Raw genomic sequence first — 11,356 nt, forward strand, 5'->3', positions numbered from 1 at the left:
AAAAAAGATAAAGAAAAACATTCACATTTAACAAAGACTAAAGGCAAAAATATGGCGGAGTTAAACATGTTTAAGGAGATCTCGAATCTCCTTTATACCTCAAGTAAATGTAGATAAAACAAACACACTGCAATGGAATATTTACTATGAGATACTATTCAAAAAGTGGTACAAATCAAAATCTGTAGGATCTGCTTTAATGTATTTCAGTTGTATTGTCCTTACTTACTTTACAGTCACAGTTTGACTCTAATAACCAAAAGCAACATTCCACATGAAAACATTTTCTTTCAATGTAATGTTAAAGATATTGTTCTTTTTTACAGACACTGTTCTGTCTGTATGAATCAGGACCACCACTGAACAGTTTGCCTAAAAATAATGTTAACGATAGCGTACTTACTTTACAGGCACAGTTCCGTTTGTATGAATCAGGTCCACTACTAAAAAAGTAAATCATTTGTTCAAATGATAGACTGGTTGTTCTTAGAATAAAAGAACTGCATAATTTGGTTGATATCTTTCCCGTCTTATCTCTATACCCTAAAACATATTTATATTTAAAATGGTTACTACTACTTTAAAAATCCCCAGCTGTAAAATCAATTAATTTTAACCTTTTTATGTGTGGAGAAATTTGTACCTAATGTGTTTTTACCAGTTCACCACAAACGTGTAATTCATACAAACAAGTATGTTTCTATAGCTTTAAAAAAGGTTACATACGGAAAACATTTTAATTGAACAATGTTTACCTCCGTTTTCATTTGAATTACACGACGGATGCCGTATGTGATCCAGAATCTGCTCATTCTTCTGGATTATCTGATATTATACTTAAATGGTGATGGGGTTTCTTTTGGTCAGTCTTTAGTTTTCTATGTTGTGTTTTGTGTACAGATGTTTGTTTCTTGGTCTTTGACTTTTTGACTTTGACAGTTCTTTTCAAATTTGGAGTGTCAATGTGACTTTTGTATGTTTTGTCTCTCTTTTTTTCAAAATTTCTGTTTCTAAAGTTAAAGACATCAAAACCATTTTACTTGATAACCTGTTTAAAAAGTAATTACTCCGACTCAAATAAGTTTTTTACCACCGAGTTCCATTGTAGATTTAAGAAATAATTCATGGGGGCTTGAATATATCGTGATTTTACCACGGGTTGGCCCTTTATGACAAATATTTAAATTTACCCTGAGCGATTTGGAGGGGTAAAATATCGGCATAAAGGGACAACCCGTAGTAAAATCTAGATACATTCAAGCCCCCATGAATTATTTCGATTCTAATGGGACAAATACGGCAATTCTTTTGGATCGACGCGCTCTAAGTAGAGGCAGATATTTGCCGTTCCCATAAATAAACACACCATTCAATTGGCGTAAAAGAACGGAACAAACTGAATTAGTGACATGCTAAACTATTTACAATAATGTTTTTAGATAGTTTTGGGTGAATCAAATGATAATTTACTTATATGTCTTATATATTATTTGAAAAATTGGCTTATATCACATTTTAGCATCGTTTGCTTACGTTTTCTAGTTGTGATGATTTTCGGTTTCACAAGCGTGTATTTTCCCGTAAAATGCTTATATTCTGACGTCGTTGTTCTTTCTATGACGTCGGATAGCTTATTCAGTAAAATACATATGACGTGGGAGTACAATAGGAACAGCCCTATCAATATATTAATATTTTACCCGGGTGTGTACTCAAAGCCTTTGAAGGACGTCATGTTAGAATAATACTTTTACAACAACGAACATATCGCAATTTTTAAAAGTTACATTTAGATTTATACACAATTTACATTTAGATTTACTTTGATTTCAAATATAATATGTGTTTTTTTGCAATCATCAATAATGGAAACAATTCTTCAAATAATCAGCAGTTTAATAATACACATTTTAAAAGAAAAAAGTTTTAAATAGCCTTTTTAGTATGATCTGTTATAAAAAATTAAAAACAAAACGTTGAATAATTTCTTGCGTCTGACGCGCTTTTCTGGATTTACCTTCATCAGGAACGCTCAAAGCAACACATTTGAAATCCAAAGATATATAAGTACTGAAAACTGTTGAAGAGCTATATGTTAAAAAATACCCAAAATAAAAAGCCATATTTTGTCTGAAGTAGTGGAACCCTATCTTTCATAATAATTTAAATTTTTATAAACGGACAATTTTAGTAAAGTTTGTTAAATCATGTCAGTACTGAAGCACTGACTACTGAGCTGATGATATTCTTGGGGACTGATAGTCCACCACTAGAGGTATCGACCTAGTGATGTTATAAATTGAGAACAACACGTTTAATAATTTATAACATTGATGCAAATTTGAATAAAAATATAAGGAAATACTTTGATACTTCTTTTAGTTGTGATATAAGCTCTCTTTCAAAAAGTAAAACAACAGTTTTACTGAATCCGGGGAACATTCTAAATGGAAAGTCAAATTCATCAAACGATTTGATGACGTCTGCCATATTCTGACCTGGTTCATGTATCTCCTAGGCTTGAAATGATTGATTTAATTGATTGTTATAGCTAATTGAACCTACTTTTTGAATGGCAGTCACATACAATTCAATTGCTTTGACAAAAAAAGAAATGGAAATAACAAAGTAAAAATGTCAAAAATAGGAGAACAACAACCAACATTGTGTTATAATCTTAATCACAGTAAAACAGACAGATATGTCATAACAAAGTACAGAAACACATGACTAAAAGGTATAAGTTATTACTTACAAGTATACCGGTGTTAAAAGTCAAACATCGATTGCGAGGAAAGCAAAGAAACAAAAAGAACACTGAAGAGCAAAACAAACAAACGCCAAAATACAAAGAAACGAAATAATTAACACATAACTTACTTAAATGATATCGGATATGTTCCTTACGTCGTAACTAAAATTTCCTTCCCTTTCATGGATGTGACCTACCGATTGAGACTATTTACGGGATTTGATATCAAATAAGCAACACGACGGGTGTCACATGTGGAGCAGGATCTGCTTACCCTTCCGGAGCACCTAAGATCATCCTTAGTTTTTGGTGGGGTTCGTGTTGTCTATTCTTTTGGTTTCTATGTTGTGTCATGTGTACTTTTGTTTGTCTGTTTGTCTTTTTCATTTGTAGTCCTGGCGTTGTCAGTTTGTTTTAGATTTATGAGTTTGGCTGTCCCTTTGGTATCTTTCTTTTTTTAATTCCCGTATAACTTAATTGGGACAGGACATTTATAGAAATAGATTCCTGGTTTAATGGCTACCAAAACCTTCCGCTGGATAACAAATAACAAATATTGCTGAAATGAAAAGCCTACACCACAGAAATACAGCTCATACACAGGCGTCTCAGAGAAACGTACACATAAATTATATAAGAATATAGTCGACACAACATGCAAACTGTAAGATATACCGAGACACGTCGCATAATAATGCAAATTCAAACTCCGTACAATAGTCATATTCAGGAATAGGGAACGGCCCTAGCTTGGCATACAGTCGGCATAGACATTAAGTCACAAAAGAAGACGTGCTGAAATTTAATTGCTTAGTTGAGATACAGACACATCATATAGTCAATCAATTAGTTATGGTGTTCATAAAATTTATGTAGTATAATTCTTAATATTGCTTCCTCATTGTTCTGTTGCATCAGCTTCTACATAAGGGTCATACTCCTGTATGCATTCAGTGTGGTGTAAACATGCACGTACATAACGTATAAATACAGCATAATAAGCAATCGAGAGTTTGTTACTGCTGAGAAATTGAAAATTGATAATTGGGAAGTAGAAATCATCCCGTTTATTGTTAAGTGATTAGTAAAGTGCTAAATCGTCCATATGTGTCAGTATTAGAAAAACTTTCAAGGCACGAAGAAGTCTCTCGTGTATCAATAGTATCACTAGTATCAAGTCACTTTTATATATGAGATGCAAGTACTGACTAAAATATTAGTAATTTAGCGATTGGGCATCATCTTTTTAATTGAAATCAAAATTAAATAGTTTGCAAGGTGATTTTCCTTTTGTCTTTTCGGCGGTTTTCAATGAATTATACTTCTTACGAATACATAAACATATACGCCAGAAGGTGTGCACAATAAGTATCCATTGGAATATCGACTTTCTTTTGAAATATCAGTCCTTTAGACTAAATCATTTTAAATGTAGATTAAAAAATTCAGCTTATCGCATTGTAAAGAGTTTTACCGGTTGGTTCGACGACCTTCTGAAAAAAGGGGGAAGGACGATAAATTTTAGATAAGTGCGACGAATATAATGTTGATGAATAAAATGAAGGTTACAATACACCATTAGATTTTATGGGCGCAGCCATTTTATGAGCATAACATGGTATTCAGAATTAAGAGTATGGCGAATCCTGATTGGTCGATATGTGCGCCCGTTATTTTTTATTATTAGAGACTTCGTGCCCTTTGCTTTATATGAAAGGCAAAATAAAAATTATTCCGTAGCCCTAAAGGCACTGAGATGACTTTTCAACGCTAGGACAAGACACGTATTTTTAAGGACAAAATTGATAGGCATGGGAGATAAGTACAAAATACGCTAAGAAAAGCAACGCGAACCTATATTTTTTGGACCAAAAAATACTGTCCTAATAACTTTTCTTTGATTCTAGCAAGGTTTCGTTAAAAAAATCAACTTTCTAAAGTCTGTATCTCGAAAAAGGCTACCATTGTCGCCTATGGGAAAATTAATTGTTTATTTCAATCTGAAAGACGCTTCTGAGGGAAAAGGAAAAATACGACCTTTAAATCTAGAGGTGTGTATAATAATTCTTTTTGTACGTGTTCTTAAAATGAGGTGGTGTTTTACATTGCTGTATACGACTTTGTCATAATAAATCTATTGTAGCTAATGAATCATATGAATAAAACAAATAATAGGTACTAGTATTATAATTAGATACAACCAGACGCCAGTTTCGTCTTCATAAGACTTATCAATGACGCTCATATAAACAAAGTTATAATTCCAAGCAAGTAGTAAACTAGTAACTAAAATGTCAGTGGATTAAAGTTCAAAATACTATTAGTTATGAATGTTACATTTTGTCTTGTACCGTACATAAGAACTTTTTTGCCTTTTGACAATGAAATACCACATGAATTACGAGACGTCTGTATAATGATTAATGAACCCACTGGTTTCCGAATTCCCTGAAAAAATTAAATAATATTTAGTATTTCCCTTAAAGTAACATCTACACGCAGAGATTTTATTTATCAATTTTATGTTTAGGTTTATTACAACTCTATGTTAGAACGTATATATATATATAAGGGGAAACAAAACATATTGTAAGGTTAACGTTGATAAGATGCAACAACTTAAAAATAAAATAAATGGGCTATAATTCTATCTTAAATATTTATATAAATAAACTTATATAATTCCTATACACTATACTCAAACATATAACAATGTACACATACGACCAGGTATATTCGAAAGTATGTCTTAAGATCTTTGTATTTGACGTAAATTGTTTTGTGCGTAATGAGTTTCTGCTTACAATTTTGCCTACAATAATAACCAACTGTTTTACATGAAAACCATCCATAATTTGGTTTTCTTAAGCTGTCGGAATTAATATGATTATGTGAATATTTGTTTTATGATTACTGCAATATGCTGACTCTATCTTACCTTTAATGATTTTATTAACTTCAAGTGATAAGATGTTGACATACGAGGTTCTCCTTTTGTTACTTTTCCCACAAAAACTGAAAAGAATCAACAATACATCTGAAACATATTTAAATGTATATTCAACTAGCAACAAAACTCCACGAGAGCGGCTTAGAGACTGCTTTAAATAACCATGTTGATAAAAAGCTTGTGTTTCTAAAATTGTTTTTATGAATATTATTTGTTTGTTAGGGAGAAAGATGTGTTCATAAACCTCACAACTCCTTACCAAGGTGATTAAAAATGATAAAATAACGGATCGAATACCTTTTTTCCAATAAAAAAAAACTTTCTGTGTTGATGTTGTTTTTTCTGGTAGTCTATGCAAATATTCAAAACGACTGCATTGGTGTCACGGGATCGACGACGAGAGGGATTTGTCCCGAACTGTACAACGCCCGCATGCAATAGTTTACCTGTAAGGGGACGAGAGTGTACATCACTGAAGGAAAATGTTATGAGTTTGGGTGGAGATCCGACCTAAAGCATACATAATCAGTTTTAATTCCGTAGCTATTTTCTAAACCTGACCGTGAGGTCTGGACCGGAAATCCAATGGGAATTAAATATTCATATCGCAAGTTCATGAAGTTATGATCGCAAGTCTGAATTTAGTTATTTTTTTAAAATATAGACTGATTTTTTCGAATTGTTCCTTTTTTTGCGCATGCTTAAAAAATAAATAAAGGCAACAGTTGTGTACCGCTGTTCGAAACTTATAAAACGATAGAAAAAAAATCGGGTTACAAACTAAAACTTAGGATAACACATTAAATATAAGAGAGTACTTCGACACACCATCAAAATGTAAAACACACAGAAACGAACTAAGCATTAGACAAAATTCGATGAGAATAACAAATATATCATCAAAACTGAATACATAAATTTTGGATAGAAAAGTACCGAGACACGTCTTATACCAATGAGAATTCGCACTAAAATATATGAGGAAACAAACGACACAACGGAAACACACCAGGACATTTTTATGAAGAAAAACAGATGTAAAACAATGTTTGCCTGCATACAAATTGTACACGATAAGAAACTAAAAAACTAGAGCCTTACATTGCAAGCTTAAATTAAAAATAAGACTTCATATTTCGTTTTCAGTTAAGCTGAATAAGTACATACCATTTGGTTAAGTGGCCTTTTATCAAAAATTGGTAGTAAATCATCCTTGGCGGGAAAAATAACGAATTTTTAATTTGTTTTAGTTCTGTATGGCTTAAAAATCATTTCCTTGCCGAGGTCACCAAGGAATTGCATCTTTATTCTTTTTAAATTATAAGGATACACAAATTATCTTTAGAACTTTATAATGTTATTCGAAAAAAATAATGTGAAAATCATTTTAGTTTATATTGACAATTAGTTCCTTCGATGAAAGACTTAGCCTGTAAAGTGGAAGGAACTTCAGATTTAATTCATCAAAATCCAGTAGGCTACACGATAAAAAATATTAGAAAGAGCTTAACAAAAAGACACTTTTTAAAACAATCAACCCAAAACGTCCTACCAACTGAAACTGCAAGTACTAGTAGTCATGAATATAATTAACCAACATAGATGATAATAATTTGGCAATAAAACTACGAATAGAGACTAGTTCAAGTATGCACTATTCACTTCTAAAAAATCCAATATTCTAGATATATAGATAGCTAGATTTTCAAAATTCACCTTTCTAAAATGTATGTAAGACTGCATTTTCATTACTTCAGGTTAACTATCAATGGTTCTACCGCAAATATTGCTAATAGTATGAATATGTAGGCTATACATATGCACATAATTCATGCACAGATGTTAAATGCAGAGTATATTTGTCTCAATATCTTGAATATTTAGTTGTCAAATTTGCTAATCTAGGTTTAAAGCACCTAAGTACTCACCAACGACATTTTTTCTACAGAATATTCTTTGGTGATGCGGAATAGAACACCTACAACCATATGATGTATATGTAAACCATAATAAGCCAAATAATACACATGTAACTCTGAAGGCCATTATTTTCTCTAAATACGAACAGCGTAACATGTTGTGTAACTTCCTAATGATTTAACATAATATCATTATTAACGTACAATCCGATAACAACAATCATTGAAAACTTTTAAATTTAAGCAGTTTAACTTTTTGCAATATCAATACTTATATATTATATATAATATATTATATTTATGTTTATTTCATATTGATATGAATTCAGTAGGTTTTTGTAAATGCGTTAGATTTTGAATAAAGAAACATATTCACTAGTCGATATGGTTTTTTCACCGCGCAAAAAAAATCGCCTGCGATTTCGTGTATAATTTATGTCAAAATCGTTTACAATTGGTTTTAGTTATACATTTGTCACCATCTTACGGTGTTTATATATCTCAACTTGTACGATTCGCTCGTGTATGTAACAATGTTTTAGATTTTAACGAGAGAATTTTATGTATTACTGAAAAATTATTACACCAGGGTTTTCGATATCACAAACTAGTCAAAACATTTACTAAATTTTATCATCGGTATAAAGACATCATTCGTAAATATAGCTCAACATGCAGACTTTTTATACGTTCAGGTATTTCACATCCAATTTTTTATGGAAATATTCTTTATAAAGCACAAAGGTGTCAGTATTCACCTCATAGACTTACAAAACCTTTGAATAGACTTATTCAGAAGGGATATAATTACGATACTGTTGTCAAGTCATTAAATATTGCATATTTTGGCGTTAATATTGAGTCACTGATAAGGTCTCTGCGTCGGAACTAAACACATTTATTCTAAAAACAGTTGTTGGCATGACACGGGTTATGTTCTTCTCATATATGTTATGATGGTATGATACTAAACCCCTTACGGGAAGGATTGTGCCTGATGTTCATATGATGAAATCATAATCTTTCAGTCAGTTTAATTGAAGTCTGGAGCTGGCATGTCAGTTAACTGTTAGTAGTCTGTTGTTATTTATGTATTATTGTCATTTTGTTTATTTTCTTTGTTTACATCTTCTGACATCAGACTCGGACTTCTCTTGAACTGTATTTTAATGTGCGTATTGTTATGCTTTTACTTTTCTACACTGGTTAGAGGTATAGGGGGAGGGTTGAGATCTCACAAACATGTTTAACCCCGCCGCATTTTTGCGCCTGTCCCAAGTCAGGAGCCTCTGGCCTTTGTTAGTCTTGTATTATTTAAATTTTAGTTTCTTGTGTACAATTTGGAAATTAGTATGGCGTTCATTATCACTGAACTAGTATATATTTGTTTAGGGGCCAGCTGAAGGACGCCTCCGGGTGCGGGAATTTCTCGCTACATTGAAGACCTGTTGGTGACCTTCTGCTGTTGTGTTTTTTTTATTTTGGTCGGGTTGTTGTCTCTTTGACACAATTCCCATTTCCATTCTCAATTTTATTGTCATTACATACATTTATATTTCACCTCTGTTATCTCTCAGAATATGGAAGAAGACAACCTTTTCTGTCTTTTGTTTCGGTAGATATGTGTTTCATTGCCTTTTGAAAAAGTTATATTAACTTCGACCAATGGCCTCAGTAATTATCAATTTGTCAAAAGTCCTTAAAACACATATTTATCGCATCAAAAGACAATAGTTGTACAATATCAATGCTTGGAGTTCTTTAAGCTGAAATAAAAAATAACATAAATACTACCAAAAAATATGTTCCTGAAGTATATAATACATAAGTGAGTTATAATGAAAAATGATAACAGCTATCGCATAAAAAAACGTAGTATACCATATGATTCAATAGTCAAAAACCAATTTCACTAAAACAACAGATCTGGGATATCGAACAAAATCAAGGGAACACACTGGTGTGTTATCTGTAATACGGTAGCACACATTCATGGTGATTGTGCTTCATAGTTTGTCAACATCAATACGTACAAAAGTGAATGTTAACACTGTACAGACTTTTCGTTTTGGGGTGTTCTATTTAAACTAATTAACTGTTTATATATATATTGATAGATATATTTCGTTTTTTCAACTCACTAGCAACTTGATTTGCGGTCTCCAATCTTTTTTTACAATAATAGTTGTCTGATCTTTGATATTACTTACTGGGTTTTAAATTCGATAATTACATTTTCACTGAATTGGATTAGCCTGTTGTGATCCATGATGGATCCAATTCAGCATACATTTATTCTGTCGACACATCCGTTAGATCTTTATGTTATTTATCTTCATGTGATTCATTCCGTTTTGTTACCCTGATGAGTGATTGGCATACCCTTTAACTACTTTGTTTACAATAGATAAGTCTGTTCAAAGTATGTATGAATCCTAATGCGACTAGCAATAACTGATAAATGGCTAGTTATTAAAAAATTTAAGTATTAAAATTGTATAGACTTTTATAGTTCTGAGGCACACTTTCATTTTCATGTATATGTTGAGGTTCCGGGTAATAAATACGATGGACGTTGAAAAGATATCGACATTCAATTGTTGGTTACGAACGGGTTGATTGTGTTTCTTCAACTCAAATTAAAGTCATATGAAACCCCAAGTTAAAAAAAATGCATATGTTTTTTATAACTAAATGGATAACTTCCATTATAAAACTCATGTACAAATACATTTTTTTCTGAAGAAAATTCTTTAATTTGATTATATTAAGAAGAAGTTTTCTTTGTTCGAATTGCTTGCTTCCAGGAACAATAAGCCGATATATTTTCCGTATGCAAAGTGACATCAGCGTGACCGGTGATCGCTTTACGCATGTATCAGTTCTTAAAACAAACTTTTATCTGAAGAACATGTTAAACACGTGATCAATATCCACGTTAAATTGTTGATTGTTTACTATAAGGTGTCAATCGGAAAATTTCGGCTTCTAAACATGACGTTTAAGAATTGCCATATTTTTACTTCATAACAGACAAAGAGAAAGAAAAAAAATGACGATTATACGATATGGTTGGTTAAAAAATTAAAACATATGCATAGAGGACTAAGTTTACGATACATACATGCAATGGTTCAAGAATAGGATAGACATTTTTTTTCACCGGTCACTTGTTTCATATGGCTTTAAGTATTGGAAGTTTCAGACACGTATTTTTGACAATAACCATACATTCATACATTATTGTGGTTCATAAGTTTCTCGCTTTTATATAGATTATACCGTTGGTTTTCCTGTTTTACACTAGTAATCACTTGGGCCATTAATAGCTTTCTATTCGGTGTTATCAAAATTGAACACCATACCATGACCAATGAATGTTAACTATTATAAATTGTGACTTGAATAAAGAGGTGTCACCTTTGCACTTCTACCTCATCTTCTTATATCTTATTATATAACATAGGTAAGACTGTTAAGATTGTATTGAGATGAATACTGCTAATAAAAATTGATTATAATATTTTCAGACAAATCCAGACAGATATACCGTGTTTAGACATAAGAAACAAAGTGAAAAAACTTGTATCAAATTATGAAAATTCAACCAATATGAAAAAAAAAATCATATAAATGGATATTATTTCATTTATTTTGTCGTTTTAGATTCTTGTGAATGATTTCAGTTAATTGGTGTGTTTTACATAGTTGTCTTGTAAAACCAATTCTTTAAAA

Source organism: Mytilus trossulus, chromosome 8, assembly GCF_036588685.1.
Source record: "Mytilus trossulus isolate FHL-02 chromosome 8, PNRI_Mtr1.1.1.hap1, whole genome shotgun sequence".
NCBI lineage: Eukaryota > Metazoa > Mollusca > Bivalvia > Mytilida > Mytilidae > Mytilus > Mytilus trossulus.